The sequence below is a fragment of the Cibotium barometz genome, chromosome 10 (assembly GCF_041138505.1).
Source record: "Cibotium barometz isolate CiBa-2024 chromosome 10, ASM4113850v1, whole genome shotgun sequence".
Classification (NCBI taxonomy): Eukaryota; Viridiplantae; Streptophyta; class Polypodiopsida; order Cyatheales; family Cibotiaceae; genus Cibotium; species Cibotium barometz.
In genome coordinates, this window is record NC_141055.1 from 59,775,247 (window position 1) to 59,796,417 (window position 21,171).

A 21,171-nucleotide genomic window follows, 5' to 3' on the forward strand; every position below is an offset into this window, starting at 1 on the left:
CCATGGCCGACTAGCACCCCTTCAACATATATATACAAAAAGCCTCATTATTCATAAAATCATCAGAAGATCATCGTTTTTCCTTGCTGCTGCTATTGTTTCTGCTGTTGTCGGCACATCAACATCAACACATTGTTCATCCTTATTCTCTGTATGTTGCTATTGTTTCTGCTATACTGTCGATGCATCGACATCAATAATTTGCTCATCGTTGTACTTTTGCTGCTCTCAGCTTTTGCAAACGTATCACTCTCTACCTGTAGCCACCATCGTCGGCCCACATCTTTGTATTTGTAGCACTTGTGCTTCTCATACTCTGCAACAACCTACGTTTACAGTACTTCAACGTTTTACATCTCCATCTTTGATTTGGGACAGTAGCCCTCTCTACTACACATCGTAGGGACAACATCCCTCTCTGATCATTCGACACCAACCGTGCTTCACCTCATATCAAAGGGACTTTGTACTGGATTTCATTCATTAGTATACATACACACTCATCTCTTCCATGATGTATTGATTTGCTCTGATTCCTCATACATCCGATTTTTTCGTCCTTTTGCCCTCACAAGGAGAGGCTATGATGACTTGAGAGAGAGAGAGAGAGAGAGAGAGAGAGAGAGAGAGAGAGAGAGAGAGAGAATGGCACTACAAACACCAATAAATGTGTGAAGTTAAACTTTTAACAACAATGACAAGGAATAAATAAAACCAAATCTGATATAAAACTTTGAGAAACAACCAATGAGGTTATAGCTCAAGTGGTAGAGATGCTTGTGTAGGACCATGAGGTCCTGCATTCAAAACTCCACATTCTCAGTGCTACTTCCACTGTTAGCACCCTTGAATTTGTTTCGCAGTGGGAACAGGGATCTCACATAAGCTTTCCTTTGGCTTGAGGGATTGAGGGTTCTACTCTTGTTTGAAGCAAGAGTGGCCACCAATTACTTTGAAGAGGATTAAGCCAAAAACAATTGAATTATCAAATTCAATGTAAATGGCTCTAGGTAGGAGTAGAGTAACAGTGCATAAACACCATTAAGCTTTTACAAAGGGGGAGGCTTTTATTTATAGGAAAAAGTGAGCCTTTAACCAAGCAAACGGATTCTAGAATTTTTCAAATCAGTTTGGTCAATTTTTGACCATTTTTAGGTCAGTTTAGCTTACTTTTTGGATCTAGTTGAAACAGGAGAGAGGAGAAATAAAAATATCTCATTATTTTTTAGTTTAAAACTCCCCCACACATGTGAAATAGGCGCCTCCTTCATGAGGGGAGATCCCCACACTGAGGTGTCAAAAATGCATCATTTCCTCTAAATAACTAATAAACCTTGTACTCAGTCAACTCTTCATCTTATGTGAGCATTTACTCATTTTTAGGGGTTTTTCTTTTATTGTTCAATCTATCTCCTCCCTACATTTGGATTAATCTTATTGGTCCATAAGAACCTTAATTGGAGCATAATTAAAAATTTTCTAAAAATCCGGACCCTTAGGCTAAGGTCCTTTTTACCTATTTTCAATTAATTCCAATTGCACATTGGAAAGTTCTTTTTGAAATTCTGTTTTAGGGAAAATCATTTTAGACACTAGGAGGATTTTTATATTAAAAAATATCATAATTTTGAATTACCTCGCTCTAGACATTTTCTCTCTCCAGGCCAAAATAGATAGAAACAAGATATGTTATTATTCTGGAAAGGGGATTGATTACAGGGGAGAAACTGAACATCTTGAGGGGCTGGGGAGGAATCTTACAAGGATGATGATCAGTAATATTATGATTTCTATTGAAGGATTGTTTTAAAGCCAATCGAATCTGTTATAAATGGCAATTTCATATTGGGCGTGTACGTGGTATGCCTACCTTAATTTTTGAGTGAATCGCCGGCTGGGGGGACCTGGGAACTCTTTTCCTCAGGACCCAGGTAAAACACAACCAAATCTTTATAAAGGAATCCCACCAATACAGTGGTCGGGTGGTTGGCTAACCTGGATCGGAGGATTCTTGTAAAACAATTAAGATGCGATTAGTTATGTTAGTTAGATTAAGTCATGAGAAGAACTTGTTCTGTGGGAGGGGATCAACGGGTTGTGCCTCATTAAAGGAGGAAAAAAGCGATGATTCCATGGACCAAGTGCAAGTCTCTTCTTGATCTGACCATGTCACTTCAGGTCAGTTTAACTAGTTAAGACTTTGACTCATTACCCGTTAGAAGATTTTCCCATGGCAGAATCCCTCATGCCTTTTCGAGCGAGGGGAGTTTTTTCGGGCTCGGTTTCGGAGGAACCAACCAGGCTAGTCTCTCATCCGGACATCTGCGGGGGCGAGGCCCCGAGTGTGGAACCCTGCCCCACACAGGAGGCCAACGCTGCTTCCGCCGCCCGCTGCCGCCCCCTCGGAGGGGGGTCTCACAATTGGTATCAGAGCTTTGTTCAAAGCTAATAATGACAAATGAATTCTTATCCAGAAAATTATAATAAATGCTCAGAAAGAGCATTTACATATTGTATTTTCATTCCATAAGCCTCATTAATGAATATTTTTAATCAAAGAATTTGATTTTATAGATGGTAGTTCCGCACTTATATGGTGTTCCTGACCTCACCCAGTCGCAAGACATGACTGCATTTGCCTTCGAGCATCTCATCTCTTCCGCTACAACTCGAATGAGCTGAGCCAGGCAGACTCGCAGGCCATTTTGAGGATCTATATTTTCCTAACCCAGTGGAGAGACAACAGCACAAGTGGTTTGTCGGGCAGTATGTCCACGCCTCTTACGACTAGCGTGCGATGCTGATGAAGAATCTCTCACTGACCATGATTCTGATGAAGCTAAAAGTGATACATGGTGTTATATTATATCACTCAATGGCTCAAAATTTCAGACTTTCCTGCCAAATCTACAGACTCCTTAGTCGATTTATTCCTAAGGAGAAGATAGTAGCTCCCTTGGCAGTAAGGGAACATTTGTATGAGGGCATGTCTATAGCCCAATACCATTGTCTTATGTGTCTCCTGAGGAGATTTTGACTTTTGGAGCTGAGCTGCTCTATGTACATATTGCAACCTTTCTATAAATAAAGAAATGTTTTGTGGAAAAATTCCCTATTGTATAAGTGATTGTTTATGGACGACGAACTGATAAAGCAAAATCTGTTACCAGACATATGTCATAGATCTCCAATAAGATAATTTATCTTGTTTCAGAAATTATTTTTCGAACCTCTTAAGTCTTAGGATCTCATGGAAGATATCAAAATAAAAATTTAATAATATATCATTTTTGGCAGAATCATGAGGCGAGAAAACCGTGGCCATCAGCCAGACCCTCTCTAGAGGAAGAGCTTGACCCCGACGTTTGCAAGTCTCTTCATCACACAGAACTCAGCCAGGACCCTTCAAAGGAGAAGGGGAGAACTTGGGCGAGGCTGTGGAGAAATGGGTGGAAGCTATGGAAGAATATTTTGATGTCACAGGCTACAATGAGCGGAGCAAAATGGCCCTTGCCAGGCTGAAAATAGTGGAAACAGGCAGGGTGGCATGGAGGAACAAAAAGTGACCAAACTGATCTGGAAAATTCTAGAATTGGTTTGCTTGGTTAGAGGCTCACTTTTTTCTATAAATAGAAGCCTCCCCCTTTGTAAAAGCTTAATGGTGTTTATGCACTGTTACTCTGCTTCTGTCCTAAGCCATTTAACACTGAATTTCTTGATAATTCAATTGTTTTTTGCCCTAATCCTCTCCAAGTGAATTTGGTGGCCACTCTTGCTACAAACAAGAGTAGAATCCTCAATCCCTCAAGCCAAAGGAAGCTTACAAGCTCCATATGTAAGCTTAATTCTTACTTATTGTGAAATTTTTAAATCTATGGTTTTCTCAAATTTAATGCTTTGTAAATGTTGAATTAAAATCTGATGCTATGCCTTGATGGAAAGGCCATCCCCTTCTCTTCTTTACAATTCAACCCTTCTCTTCTTTACAATTCAATCCTTCTCAATCCTAGATAGCTTAATTAAAAGATTGATTAAACTCTTTTCATTGTTTACTCTCTTGAGTTTTGGAAAATGGAGTAGATTAGAGATATTAGAATTAAAATTGGAGTAGATTAGAGATATTAGAATTCAAATTGGATTAATTCAAGTCATAAACTGAATGATAAAATTGAGAAATGGTCAGCCATACAAAGGAGGTTATGGCAAAATTTTCTTAAATTTTTTGGAACTAAAGTTTATCATTAGGTTATTCTAAAAGAATAATTCCCTCCGTTTGTGCATTCTAAAAGATTTATTTTTAGATTAAAAGTGTCATTCTCATTAAAATTGAATTTATGCATAGGAAGATGCATAAAAGATTTATTTTTATTTCAAAAGTGTCATTCTCATTAAAATTGAATTTATGCACAGGAAGATGCATAAAAGATTTAATTTTATTTTAAAAGTGTTATTTTTCTTAAAATTGAATTATACATAAATAGATGCGTAAAGAATCTTTATATCAAAAATTAGAATACTCTTAAATTCTATGTTTAAATTATGTGAATAGAAGTGATGAGAATGTGAGGTGAATAGATGTGATGAGATAAGATGTGAATCAAATAGATGATTGGATAGATGTGATGTGAATAGAAGTGATGAGAATATGAGGCGAAAAGATGTGATGAGATAAGATGTGAATCAGATAGATGATTGGATGGATAGGTGTGATGCGAATAGAGGTGATGAGATGTGAGGCGAATAAATGTGATGAGATAAGATGTGAATTAGATAGATGATTGGATGGATGGGTGTGATGTGAATTAGATAGATGATTGGATGGATGGGTGTGATGTGAATAGAGGTGATGAGATGTGAATAGAGGTGATGAGATGTGAGGTAAATAGATGTGATGAGATAAGATGTGAATCAGATAGATGATTGGATAGATGTGATGAGATAAGATGATTGGATAGATGTGATGAGATAAGATGTGAATCAGATAGATGATTAGATAGATGTGAATCAGATAGATGATTGGATAGATGTGATGTGAATAGAAGTAATGAGAATATGAGGTGAATAGATGTGATGAGATAAGATGTGAATTAGATAGATGATGATTGGATGGATGAATGTGATTGGAATTAGATAGATGCGAATAGATGGATGGATGTGATGTGAATAGAAGTGATGATAATATGAGGTGAATAGATGTGATGGGAATTAGATAGATGAGAAGAATGAATGGATGGATGTGGTGTGAATAGAGGTGATGATAATATGAGGTGAATAGATGTGAATCAGATAGATGATGAATGGATGGATGTGGTGTGAATAGAGGTGATGATAATATGAGGTGAATAGATGTGAAGAATCAGATAGATGATGACTGGATGGATGGGTGTGATGTGAATCAGATAGATGATGATTGGATGGATGGATGTGATGTGAATCAGATAGATGATGATTGGATGGATGGATGTGATGTGAATTAGATAGATGTGAATGAATGGATGGATGGGTGTGCTGTGAATAGAGGTGATGAGATGTGAGGTGAATAGATGTGAGATGTGATGTGAATCAAATAGATGGGAATGAATGAATGGATGGATGTGATGTGAATAGAGATGATATGGATGAGATGTGAGTGAATGTGATGTGGTCTGAATGGATGAGATGTGGATATGGGTAGATGCGAGTGGATGAGATCTGATGTGATGAGATGTGAATGAATGTGATGTGATGAGATGTGGATATGGATAGATGCGAGTGGATGAGATCTGATGAGGATAAATTGAGGAAAGATGTGATGAGATGTGGATATGGGTAGATGCGAGTGGATGAGATCTGATGAGGATGAATTGAGGAAAGATGTGATGAGATGAAAATGATGTGATTGGATGAGAATAGGAATACTTATGAAATGGTTGTGGAATTAATTAATGTGGTTTGATGTGAAGCACTGTGGAAAGACGAGAGTTCGTTATAGAAACTATATTTTTGAACTGTTTTTAAATGACTCTTTTATGTCAAGAATGCTGGAGAAGCATTTTGACCATCTTGTGAATGAGGTCGTGGAGACCTAATTTGATAAAGTTGCAACAGCTGACGGAGAGTCATTGGAGGACGTCTCGCGTAGCAAGGTCGGCCGAGGTCTTGACCAGCCTCAACGGATGAGTCCATGGCTCTTTTATATGGATCCGTTTTGGTTGATCTTGCTGATCTTCAACGGAGATTCCATTTTTTATATGTGAATATATTGCCGGTTACTATGAGCTAGGAACTATCGAAAAGGCCCCTGAGTGGATAGGTGGTGAGTGTTCTGGTTGCCAATGATGCCATAGGTACACCGATGAAGGAATGATTGGAAATAAGGATTCAACCGGAGATTTTGAGGATTATGATTAGTGACACAATGGTTTCATTAAAAGATTATTTTTTAAAGATAGCTAATTCTATCAAAAAGGAAATTTCATATTGGGTGTGTAAGTGTTGTGACTATTTTAAGTTTGCATGAATATCCGGCTTTGGGGCCTGGGAACTCTTTTCCCTGGTACCCCCGGGACAAAACCTAACCAAATTCTTAATTGGATCCCATCACTACAGTGGTTAGGCGGTTACCCATGGGACTGTAGGCTGGACTGATGGATCCCTAAATTGAGACTCAATTCTGTTATGGTACGATAGATGAAGTAAATCCCGGATAAAAATTGTTCTAGGAAAAGAATCAACGGCTGTGTCTCTCAATGAGGAAAAAAGCGTTGGTCTCTATGATCCAAGTGCAATCTTTTTCCTGATCTGACTATGGGACTTACGGGTTTGATCAGATCAATTCAGTTAGTTAAGGCTTTTGACTACGTTAGAGAAAAAATTTATCCTGGAGAAATCGCCCGTGCTTTCGAGGCAAGGGAAGTTTTTTCGGGTTCGTCGGTTTTGGAAGAACGGATGGATTAGTCTCTTGTTCGGATATCCGTGGGGGCAAGGTGAGTGTGGGACCCTACCCCGCGCAAGAAGTGCTACTTCCGCTGCTAGTACCCCTGAATTCATTGTGTGGTGGGGACAAGGATTTTATAGCTGGTATCAAAGAAAATTGGCTAATGAGGATCAATCGAGAAGCCAAAAATGTCAAAAATTTATGAAGAAGCAGTAAAAGATTGTAATTGCGTGATAAAATTCATACAAATTGTTATTCAGACTGAAATTCATAAATTAGTAATTGGGTCTTCAAATGGAAGTACCGCAATTGCATCGAATCCCTAACTTGCTTGAGGCCTAGACATGATGGTATTTACCTTATAATTCCAACGATCGTGACTCCTTGTATATACCTAGGGTATAATTGCAGCTCTTTACTGGCGTATATATACGAGTAAATCTAAGACTTGAAATTATAAGCATAAATGCTATCCAGATGATGAATTCGAATGTGGTTGATATGATTTCTAAATTCTGGTTGAGAACTGATGAGTTGATTTGGATTTTGATTTAAAAAAATGATTCCTAAATTTTGATTGAAATGTAATAAGCTGAGCAAAACCATAATGAGGATGAATGGGACGAGTCCCTGTGATGATGTTCATAAACTGGAATCACGTTAATGATTTCAGCAAATCACTATGAGATTAGTGGATTGTGCTGACAGATTGTTGCTGTTAACACTTGACCCAGTAGATCAAGTTAAGGGATGTCAAATTAAAAATCTGTATGATTGAAAATTCTCATGGAAGACTGTTCAGATAGAAAGTTCGGTCTAATGGACCATTATTGTGATAAGGATTTGAATGCTATAATCTGAGTGAATTGTTAATGATGAGTTATATATAAGGGATCTTTATCCCAGGATTCTATTGGGTTCACCAGACTATAAGGAACCTCAGAATCAGTTGGATCTTAAGGAAAAGAGTTATTCTCTAATTTTGCGAGATGAGGACATCTCGCGTTTTTTAAGTGGGGTAGGATGTAAGATTCCTCCCTCTAGCTTTTGAGGTGTATAGGTGTAAGAACCTCCCCTTTTGACCTTATAATTATTCCCCTCTCTGAAATAAAAGAAAGATCCTGTTTTGGCCTAGAGAGAGAAAATGTCTAGAGAGAGATAATTCAAAATTGAGATATTTTCGGATATAAAAATCCTCCTAGTGTTTAAAATGATTACCCCTAAAACAGAAATTCAAAAAGAACTTTCCAATGTGCAATTGGAATTAATTGAAAATAGGTAAAAAGGACCTTATCCTGAGGGTCCAGATTTTTTTAAGAATTTTGGATTAAGGTTCCTATGGACCAATAAGATTAATCCAAATGTAGGGAGGAGATAAATTAAAGAGTAAAAGAAAATCCCCCAGAAATGAGTAAATACTCACATAAGATGAAGAGTTGACTAAGGACAATGTTTATTAGTTAAAAAAGAAGATATATTTAGAGGAAATGATGCATTTTTGACACCTCAGTGTGGGGAATTCCCCTCATGAAGGAGGCACCTATTTCACATGTGTGGATGAGTTTTAAACTCACAAATAATGAGATATTTTCATCTCTCCTGTTTCAACTAGATCCAAAAAGTAAGCTAAACTGACCTAAAAATGGTCAAAAAGTGACCAAACTGATCTCGAAAATTCTAGAATCAGTTTGCTTGGTTAGAGGCTCACTTTTTTCGATAAATAGAAGCCTCCCCCTTTGTAAAAGCTTAATGGTGTTTATGCACTGTTACTCTGCTTCTGTCCTGAGCCATTTAACATTGAATTTCTTGATAATTCAATTGTTTTTTGGCCTAATCCTCTCCAAGTGAATTTGGTGGCCACTCTTGCTGCAAACAAGAGTAGAACCCTCAATCCCTCAAGCTAAAGGAAGCTTACAAGCTCCATGTAAGCTTAATTCTTACTTATTGTGAATTTTTTAAATCTATGGTTTTCTCAAATTTAATGCTTTGTAAATGTTGAATTAAAATCTAATGCTATGCCTTGATGGAAAGGCCACATCCCCTTCTCTTCTTTACAATTCAACCCTTCTCAATCCTAGAAAGTTTAATTAAAAGATTGATTAAACTCTTTTTTGTCTACTCTCTTGATTTTTGGAAAATGGAGTAGATTAGAGATATTAGAATTCAAATTGGATTAATTCAAGTCATAAATTGAATGACAAAATTGAGAAACGGTCAGCCATACAAAGGAGGGTATGGCAAAATTTTCTTAAATTTTGTGGAACTAAAGTTTATCATTAGGTTAAATTGAATTTATGCATAGGAAGATGCATAAAAGATTTATTTTTATTTCAAAAGTGTCATTCTCATTAAAATTGAATTTATGCATAGGAAGATGCATAAAAGATTTATTTTTATTTCAAAAGTGTCATTCTCATTAAAATCGAATTTATGCATAGGAAGATGCATAAAGGATTTAATTTTATTTCAAAAGCGTTATTTTCCTTAAAATTGAATTATGCATAAATAGATGCGTAAAGAATCTTTATATCCAAAATTAGAATCCTCTTAAAATCTACGTTCAAATTCTGTGAATAGAAGTGATGAGAATGTGAGGTGAATAGATGTGATGAGATAAGATGTGAATCAAATAGATGATTGGATAGATATGATGTGATATAATAGAAGTGATGAGAATATGAATCAAATAGATGATTGGATTGATGTGATGTGATATAATAGAAGTGATGAGAATATGAGGCGAATAGATGTGATGAGATAAGATGTGAATCAGATAAATGATTGGATGGATGGGTGTGATGTGAATAGAGGTGATGAGATGTGAGGCGAATAGATGTGATGAGATAAGATGTGAATCAGATAGATGATTGGATGGTTGGGTGTGATGTGAATAGAGGTGATGAGATGTGAGGTGAATAGATATAATGAGATAAGATGTGAATCAGATAGATGATTGGATAGATGTGATGTGAATAGAAGTGATGAGAATATGAGGTGAATAGATGTGATGAGATAAGATGTGAATTAGATAGATGATGATTAAATGGATGGATGTGATGTGAATTAGATAGATGCGAATAGATGGATGGATGTGATGTGAATAGAAGTGATGAGAATATGAGGTGACTAGATATGATGAGATGTGATGGGAATTAGATAGATGAGAAGAATGGATGGATAGATGTGGTGTGAATAGAGGTGATGAGAATATGAGGTGAATAGATGTGATGAGATAAGATGTGAATCAGATAGATGATGATTGGATGGATGGATGTGATGTGAATTAGATAAATGTGAATGAATGGATGGATGGGTGTGATGTGAATAGAGGTGATGAGATGTGAGGTGAATAGATGAGATGTGATGTGAATCAGATAGATGGGAATGAATGAATGGATGGATGTGTTATGAATAGAGATGATGAGAATGTGAGGTGAATAGATGTGATGAGATGTCATGTGAATCAGATAGATGGGAATTAATGGATGGATGGATGTGATGTGAATAGAGGTGATGAGATGTGAGGTGAATAGATGTGAATCAGATAAATGTGAATATATGGATGAGATGTGATGTCATGTGAATCAGAATGTAAATGAATGATATGAGATGTGAGTGAATGTGTATTTTAAGAATGGATGTGAATGAGTATGTGAAGAATGGATGTGAATGAGTATGTGAAAGAATGGATAAGGATGTGTATGTGAAGAATGGATGTGAATGTGTATGAGAAGAATGGATGTGAATGAGTATGTGAAAGAATGGATGTGGATGTATGTGAAAGAATGGATATAGATGTGTATGTGAAAGAGTGTGATGTGATGTAAAGAGATGAGATGTGACATGAATATATGTGGATGTGAAGTGATAGATATGAATATATGGATAGATGCGAGTAGTCGTACATGTGAACGATTGGATGGATGTGGATGAATGAGATGAGATGTGTATGAATGAAATATGATGTGGATAGAAGTGATGTGATATAATGGTGATGAGAATGAATGTGATGGATATGAATGAAAGTGAATGTGATGGATATGAATGAATGTGATGTGATGGGATGTGAATTGGGATAGATGTGAATGAATGAGATGTGAGGTAAAATGAATGAGATGTGATGTGGTCTGAATGGATGATATGTGAATGAATGTGATGTGATGAGATGTGGATATGGGTAGATACGAGTGGATGAGATCTGATGTGAGGATAAATTGAGGAAAGATGTGATGAGATGAAAATGACGTGATTGGATGAGAACAGGAATACTTATGAAATGGTTGTGAAATAAATTAATGTGGTTTGATGTGGAGCAATGAGGAAAGACGAGAGTTTGTTATAGAAACTGCATTTTTGAACTGTTTTTAAATGACTCTTTTATGTCAAGAATGCTGGAGAAGCATTTTGACCGTCTTGTGAATGAGGCCGTGGAGACCTAATCTGATAAAGTTGCAACAGCTGACGGAGACTCATTGGAGGACGTCTCGCGTAGCAAGGTCGACCGAGGTCTTGACCAGCCTCGGGTTCGATTAAAATGGTGAGCTTCCGGTACGGTGGATGAGGGACCAAGGAAGCGGCCTATGAGTGAAGCGCTAGGTCACTTGCGAAGAAGGATCCTAGAGGGTGCTGACCATACAGTGCTCGGGCTCTGGGTCACCGACGATACCCACACGTGCATCGTGGAAGATATTGGAACAAGGAGTAAGAGTTGTTTCTGAATTGGGACATGGATCTAGTTGATTGACCTTGCTAGTCCTCAGCGGATGAGTCCATGGCTCTTTTATATGGATCCGTTGGTTGATCTTGCTGATCTTCAACGGAGATTCCATTTTTGATATGTGAATATATTGCCGGTTACTGTGAGCTAGGAACTATCGAAAAGGCCCCTGAGTGGATAGGTGGTGAGCGTTCTGGTTGCCAATGATACCATACGTACACCGATGAAGGAATGATTGGAAATAAGGATTCAACCAGAGATTTTGAGGATTATGATCAGTGACACAATGGTTTCATTAAAGATTATTTTGTAAAGATAGCTGATTCTGTGAAAAAGGCAATTTCATATTGGGTGTGTAAGTGGTGTGACTAGTTTTAAGTTTGCATGAATATCTAGCTAGGGGACCTAGGAACTCTTTTCCCTTGTACTCAAGACAAAACCTAACCAAATTCTTAATTGGATCCCATCACTACAGTGGTTGGGTGGTTGGCTAACCCAGGGGACTGGATGGGGTTGGACTGATGGATCCCTAAATTGAGACTCAGTTCTGTTATGGTACGATAGGTGAAGTAAATCCCGGACAAAAATTGTTCTATAGAAAAGAATCAACGGCTGTGCCTCCTCTCAATGAGGAAAAAAGCATTGGTCTCTATGATCCAAGTGCAATCTTTTTCTTGATCTGACTATGGGACTTACGAGTTTGGTCAGATCAGTTCAATTAGTTAAGGCTTTTGACTACGTTAGAGAAAAAATTTATCCTGGAGGAATCGCCCGTGCTTTTCGAGAAAGGAAAGTTTTTCTGGGTTTGGAAGAACCGATAAGTTAGTCTCTTGTCTGGATATCCGTGGGGCGAGGCCCCAAGTGTGGGACCCTACCCCGCGCAAGAAGTGCTACTTCCACTGCTCGCACCCCTGAATTCGTTGCGTGGTGGGGACACGGATCTTACAGTGGGTGGCAGATGCGCTCAATAGAAAAGCCTCCTTGCTTGCAATTACTGTGGTGTCAAATCCATTGATCAGTGAAGCAAAGGAGAAAATCATATAGGACAAATTCTTTGCCCCTTACTATTGCTACCCTTCTGATGCAGGAAAGTAAGACTTCTCAAGAAATGAGTCGAGTTCTTGGGTACAAATTGGATGAAGGATGCATGTATTATAATAATCGGCTATGTATTCCCAATGATGAGGGAATAAAGGGAAGAATTCTGAGAGAAGCCCATGATAGCCTGATAGCTGAACATCCAGGGTTTATAAAAACCTATATGTCTGTGAAGAAAAGCTTCTTCTGGCCAGGACTCAAAAAGGATGTACTTGATCATGTGCAGAAATGCTTAATGTGTCAAAGAGTCAAGGCAAAGAGAGTCAAGATGCCAGGGAAACTGCAGCCTCTAGACATTCCACAGGATGAAGTGGGAATGTATCGGTATGGACTTTGTCACTGGATTACCTTCAGTGCAATCAGGTTACAACTCCATTTTTGTGGTAGTTGACAGGCTAACCAAAGTTTCCCATCTGATTCCAGTGAAAGAAACATACACTGCAGTGAATGTTGCCAGAGTTTTCCTTAAAGAGATCTTCAGATTGCATGGCTTACCTAGGAGGATAGTAAGTGATAGAGATCCCAAATTCACATCAAAATTCTGGACTGCATTCTTCAAAGCAGTAGGAATTTTCTTGCATCTCTCAGCACAGCCTATCACCCCGAAACAGATGGCCAGACTGAAAGAATGAATCAGGTAATAGAAGATATTCTTCGGTCATGCTACGGCAGGGAACCCAAAAAGTGGTTAAGCCATTTGCATCATCTGGTCGAATTTGCTTACAACGCTTCTTATCATCGAAGCATTGGGATGAGTCCTTTCAAAGCTTTGTATGGACAAGATTGCCTTACACCGTTGACTTGGTTTGACCCATTGATCAGAGTCAAAGTGTCTAGACGAATGCTTGATGACATGGACCAGCAAATGCAATCAATCCGTAAAGATATAAAGGCAGCCCAAGATAGGCAAAAGCAGTATGCATATAAAAAGAGATCAGAGAGAGAGTTTGAAGAATCAGATATGGTCTTCATTTGAGTACGACCAAAAAGAAGTTTCTTATCCTTAGGGAAGTACAAGAAGCTCTCTCCCAGATACTGTGGGCCACATGCTGTTATAAAGAGAGTGGGCGATCTAGCTTATAAACTTCTTCTGCCTCCCCATCTCAAGGTACATAATGTATTCCATGTCAGTTTACTTAAGAAATATGTACCTAGCCCGAGTCACTTGCTTAATGATGAACAATTGATCTCTCCGAATTAAGGCCAGATGGTACTCCAACCTGAGGAAATCCTTGACGTTTGGGAGAAGATTCTCAGGAGCAGAGTCCTCATAGAATTTTTAGTAAAGTGGAAGTTCTTCCCTCTAGAAGACGCCACCTGGGAGAAAGAAGAAGAGTTGGCAAAAGATTACCCCACTTTGCGAGATGAGGACATCTCGCGTTTTTCAAGTGGGAGAGGATGTAAGATTCCTCCTCAGCTTGAATATTGAATAAGCTTTACTTTAATCCCCTATAATCATTCCCTCTTTCTAAATACAAGAAAATATTATTTTTCCTTGTTTTTGCCTAGTGAGATGAAAAATTCTAGAGAGTGGTAATTCAATATTGAGATATTTTTGGATATATAAATTCTATAAATATCAAAAATATATTTTCCTAAAACAAAAAATCAAAAGAAATTTTACAAGGTGCATTAGGAATCAATTAAAAATGATTTAAAAGACCTTAGCCACCTAAGGGTCAATATTTTCTATTTTTTAGATTATGGTCCAATTAAGGTTCCTATAGACCAATAAGATTAATCCAAGTGTTGGGATGAGATAAATCCAATGAATAAAAGAAAATACCCAAAAATGAGTAAATGCCCACATAAGATGAAGAGTTGACTGAGTACAAGATTTATTAGTTAAAATTTATGAAATATTACTTAAAAAAGAGATATTTTGGAGTAATCATACAATTTCAACACCTTGGTAAGGAAAGGGGGAGCCTTCAAGGAGGCGCCTATTTCACACATGTGAATGAGTTTTAAACTCAAAAATATTAAGATATTTTTATCTCTCCTCTCTCCTGGATCAAACCAAATCAAAAAGGGAGCCAAACTGGTCCAAATCTGTCCAAATTTAGCCAAACTGAAGCTAGAAAACCCAGAGCCTGAGCACCGTATGGTCAGCACCCTCTAGGATCCTTTACAGGTCACCCAGCGCTTCACTCATAGGCCGCTTCCTTGGTCCCTCATCCACCGTACCAAAAGCTTACCATTTAAATTGAACTGAGACTGGTCAAGACCTCGACCGATCTTGCTACGCGAGACGTCCTCCGTTGACTCTCTGTCAGCTGTTGCAACTTTATCAGGTAGGTCTCTACGACCACATTCTCAAGACAGTCAGAATGCTTCCCCTGCATTCTTGACATAAAACAGTCATTTACAAACAGTTCACAAATACAGTTTCTATAATGAACTCACATCTTTTCAGATTGTTCCACATCAATCCATATTACTTAATCCAAATCCAAATCATATGTGTATCCATTCTTGACCAGATACATCATTTTCTATCCCATCACATCTCGGATTCATTCACTTCACATAACATCCATTCCTATCTTTCTTAATTTACATTACATCTCATTCGTTCAGATCTTATATTATTCATTCACATTCTGATTCACATGACATCTCATCTCATCCATTCGCTCATATCGACTTCATATCCATTCACATTCATATTTGTATTCATTATTCCACCTACACATCCACATTCGTACATCCACATTCACATCTACATCCATGCATCCACATTCACATTCACACCCATATATCCATATCCACATTCCACATTCATACATCCATATCCACATTCCACATTCACACATCCATTTTCACATCTTCATTCATACATCCACATCCGCATCTACATCCATACATCCACATCCACATCCACATCCATACATCTATATCATACATTCACATCCGCGTTCACATTCATACATCCACATCCACATTCACATCCATACATCTATATCATACATTCACATCCGCGTTTACATTTATACATCCACATCCATACATCCACATCCACATCCATACATCTATATCATACATTCACATCCGTGTTCACATTCATACATCCACATCCATACATCCACATCCACATCCACATTCACATCCATACATCTATATCATACATTCACATCCGCATTCACATTCATACATCCACATCCATACATCCATATCCACATTCCACATTCATACATCTCCATCTATTCCTCGTTCATTTTCATCTATCTGATTCGTTTCACATCCTCATATCTATTTATAGAATACAAGAGAATTCTTATTTTTGATATAAGATTTCTTTACGCATCTATTTATGCATAAATTCCATTTTAAGGAGAATAACGCTTTCGAAATAAAAATCAATCTTTTATGCATCTTCCTATGCATAAATTCATTTGCAAAGGTTTACCTATGATGGTTATGTGGCACATCACTATGCATACATGGCAAAAGTTGTGCAGGTTGTAGAGCCCACATGCATTTATGAGGCTGTTGGAAATGTGTGTTGGGAGAAAGCTATGGATGAGGAGATGGATGCACTATATGAAAATGAGACTTGGGATTTAGTACAATTGTCTGAAGGCAAGAAAGCCATTGGATGCAAGTGGGTGTACAAAGTAAAACATAACAGTGATGGAAGCATAAGCAGGTACAAGGCTAGATTGGTAGCCAAAGGATATGCACAGACATATGGCATTGATTATGAGGAAACTTTCAGCCCAGTTGCCAAGATGGCAACAGTGAGAGTTGTGATAGCAGTGGTTGCGTCAAAGCAATGGTCTTTACATCAGATGGATGTAAAGAATGCATTCTTGCATGGGGATTTGCAAGAAGAGGTGTATATGTTGCAGCCACCTGGTTATGAGGATGTGAGTCACCCTGAGCATGTTTGCAGGTTGACGAAAGCCTTGTATGGCTTAAAACAAGCACAAGAGCATGGTCTGACAAGATTTCTGAATATCTTGTCACTATTGGCTTTCATGTAGCCAAGGCAGATTTCTCGCTGTATGTGAGACACAGTGATAGAGGAGTTGTGCTTGTTGTGTCATCTATGTAGATGACCTGATCGTTATGGGGGACCATGATGCAAAGATCTTTGATGTAAAGATCTTGCTTAGAGAGAAGTTTGAGATAAAGGATATGGGGGAGCTTAGATATTTCTTGGGCATTGAGGTGATAAGGTCACCACATGGTATTGGATTACTGCAGAGACAGTATGGCTTGGACATGTTGTCCAAGTATGGTATGGCAGGCTATAAGCCTATCTCAGTGCCATTGGATTAGAATGGCAAGTTGAGAGGAGAGATTTTGGAGGATCCTAGTATGTATAAGCACATAGTAGGAAGCTTGATCTACATGACGATCACCAGGCCATATTTGAGCTATGCTGTTGGGTTGGTGAGTCAGTTTATGCAGGTTGCTCGGAAGCAACATTTGGATGCATTGAGACGCGTACTGAGGTATGTGAGGTCTACTTTGCATTGTGGACTATTTTATGAAACTGGGACAGAGATATGTGTACCTAGGTACACAGATGCTAATTGGGCTAGTTGTATCTCAGAAAAAAGAAGATCTACTAGTGGCTTCATGTTTTCTTTGGGGAGTGCTGCTGTGACTTGGAGCAGCAAGAATCAGCCTAGGGTTGCTCCTACCCATATCCACATCTCATCACATCACATATCACATCTATCCCAATTTACATCACATCTCATTCACTCACATCCCGATTCACATGACATCGCATCTCATTCATTCACATCCCGATTCACATCATATCACATCTATTCACGTCCATCACATCCATTTACATCCATCACATCACATCACATTCATTCATATCCATCACATTCATTCATTCATATCCACCACATTCATTCTCATAACTATCCCATCACATACATTATATCCACATTATATCACATCACTTCTATCCACATCATATCACATTCATACACATCTCATGTCATTCATCCACATCCATCCAATCGTTCACATGTACGACTACTCACATCTACCCATACATTCATATCTATCACTTCACATTCACATATATTCATGTCACATCACATCTCTTTACATCACATCACATTCTTTCACATACACATCCACATCCATTCTTTCACATACATCCACATCCATTCTTTCACATACATCCACATCCATTCTTCACATACACATCCACATCCATTCTTCACATGCACAGTCACATCCATTTTGATCACATATCATCCACTCACATTCCATATCATTCATTTACATCCCGATTCACATCACATCACATCTCATTCATTCACATCCCGTTTCACATCACATTATATCTCATCCAATTCATTCATTCACATCTATCCTGATTCACATGTCATCACATCTCATTCATTCACATTCTGATTCACATCACATTACATCTCATCCATTCATTCACATCTATTTGATTCACATCGCATCTCATCACATCTATTCACATCACATATCATCACTTCTATTCACATCACATCTCATTTCTATGCAAGTTTTCAGTTTGATTTTCTTTTGAATACAAGGAGTATTTCTTGAATCAGTATCCCCAAAACTTCTTGATCGGAATTCTGAATTTCATACCAGAATTCCTCGAATTCTATAACCTTGATCCACAGATCAATTCGAAGGGTCTCTCAAACTTAGTTTCAGATTTGGCAGGAGTTTTGAGTGTATTTTTCTAAACTGGTTACACCTTCTTTCCTCAAAACTAACGAAAGAGTTTGGTCTTGGTCATAGTTTGATTCAAGTTCGAGTCGGATAAGATTCACATCCAAAAGACCAAAGTTTGATTCTTTTATCTCCAAATTTAACCTAAGTCTAGGCCTGAGGATCATAGTATTGACTTATTGCCTGGAAATTCTCCGCCTTGTAAAGCTCCCTATAGAGTCAACAATTTAGAGCAAAGAGAAATCCAAAGCCAAATAGAAGACTTGCTAGAGAGAGGCCTTATTCGACCTAGTAGTTCACCTTTTGGAGCTCCAGTACTTCTTGTTAAGAAGAAGAACGGAACTTACGGAATGTGTGTAGACTATCGTGCATTGAATAAGATTACTGTCAAGAACAGATATCCTATTCCTAGGGTAGATGATCTTCTTGATAAGCTTAGAGGATCAAAGGTCTTTAGCAAGATTGACCTAAAGTCTGGGTATCATCAAGTTCGTATGACTCAATCTGACATTTTCAAGACAGCTTTTAGAACCCAAACTGGTCATTATGAGTTTTTGGTTATGCCATTTGGTTTGACCAATGCTCCAGCTACTTTCAGCCGTATGATGAATCGTATATTCCTTAAGTTTTAAAGTTTTGTTATAGTGTTCTTTGATGACATTCTTGTTTTTAGCAAGGATCGACAAGAGCATGAACAACACTTGGAACAAGTGTTCAATCTTTTGAGAGAAAATGAGTTGTATGTTAATCCTGAAAAGAGTTCTTTCTTTCAAGAAGAGATTGAATACTTAGGTCATATAGTGTCGGCTGAAGGGATTCGTAGATCCTGAGAAAATTGATTGTATTGCTTCTTGGCCTACGCCTAGAAACATACATGATCTTAGATCTTTTCTTGGCTTGAGGGTAAACAATAAGAAGAGTTTAATTAATCTGTTAGTTAATCTTTCTAGGATTAAGAAAGGCTGGAATGTAAAGAAGAGAAGGGGGTGGCCTTTTCTTCAAAGGCATAGCATTTGAATTTAATTCAATCATCTGCAATTCATAAAAATCAAGAAAACCATAGATTTTTCATTAAAATTTATAAACAAAGTAAGAAAATTAGCTTACATGGAGCTTGTAAGCTCTCCTTTGGCTTGAGGGATTGAGGGTTCTACTATTGTTTGTAGCAATAGTGGCCAACAATTCACTTTGGAGAGGATTAGGCCAAAAACAATTGAATTATTAAATTCAATGTAGATGGCTCAGGACAGGAGCAGAGTAACAGTGCATAAACACCATTAAGCTTTTACAAAGGGGGAGGCTTCTATTTATAGGAAAAAGTGAGCCTCTAACCAAGCAAACTGATTCTAGAGTTTTTCAGATCAGTTTGGTCAAAATTTGACCATTTTTGGGTCAGTTCAGCTTACTTTTTAGATCTAGTTTTGAAATAGGAGAGAGGAGAGATGAAAATATCTTATTTTATTGATTAAAAATTGGGAGTGATGATGAGAAAAGGCGCCTACTTCATGAGGGGAGATCCCCACACTGAGGTGTCAAAATTTAGTTTTTTTCATCTTATGTGAGCATTTACTCATTTTTGGGGGGTTTTTCTTTTATTCTTTAATTTATCTCCTCCCTACATTTGGATTAATCTTATTGGTCCATAGGAACCTTAATTGGACCATAATCCAAAAATTTTTGAAAATCTGGACCCTTAGGCTAAGGTCCTTTATACCTATTTTCAATTAATTCCAATTACACATTGGAAAGTTCTTTTTGAATTTTTGTTTCAGGGGAAACCATTTTAGACACTAGGAGGATTTTTATATCCAAAAATATCTCAATTTTGAATTACCTCCCTCTAGACATTTTCTCTCTCTCCAGGCCAAAATAAGGTAAAACAGGATCTTTCTTTTATTTCAGAGAGGGGAATAATTATAAGATTAAAAGGGGAGGTTCTTACACCTGCACACCTCAAAAGCTGGAGAGAGGAATCTTACAGATTGTTGGCTTATTGCTTTACCTAGTCAACACCCATCGAGATATCTCTTATGCTATGAGTGTTCTTAGCCAGTTCTCATCAACCCGCTCAAAGGTCTCATTGGTTGGCAACCTTGAGAGTTCTTTGTTATTTTTGAGGTACTTCAGATTATGGCATCACCTATTTGAGTGGTGCTGATTTGTTTGGTTTCACAGATTTTGATTGGGCAGGCTTTATTGATACTCGGAGGTCTACATATGGATATTGCTTCATGCATGGTACTGGATTGGTTTCTTGGTCTACAACTCTTGCTCTGCAGGCTTTTTCTCGACATTGAGCGCTTGTCTTCCTGCATGCTAGCGTTGACACGTTGCTTCACCACAAGTGAAGGGGATAAGGTTTACTTAAATCTTATTAAAATATTTTTTTAAAAAAAACTCGGTGTGAATGTCTTGTGCAAGAGGAGGTTCACATACAAAATATGCTAAACCTTGTCGCGTTACATAAAGAGTGGTCCTACCAAGAAGATAATATCCTTTGAACCATAAGTATTTTGATCTAAAATTAGAGGCAATTAGAATTTTTTAGGTTTCTTTCAAAAGCATAAGAAATCTGAAGCTTGGGAAGCAATATGGTGGATGAGCATATATGCTATATCTTTTGTTTTGGGAGTACCTCAATGTATTATCATTTGTGGGGTTTTCATTCATTCTGGAAGATGGAGTTTCCATTCCTTTTTCATGATGTGGGTTGGTTGTTTTCAATCAGGAATGAAGTTTAGAGCTCATATTTCGT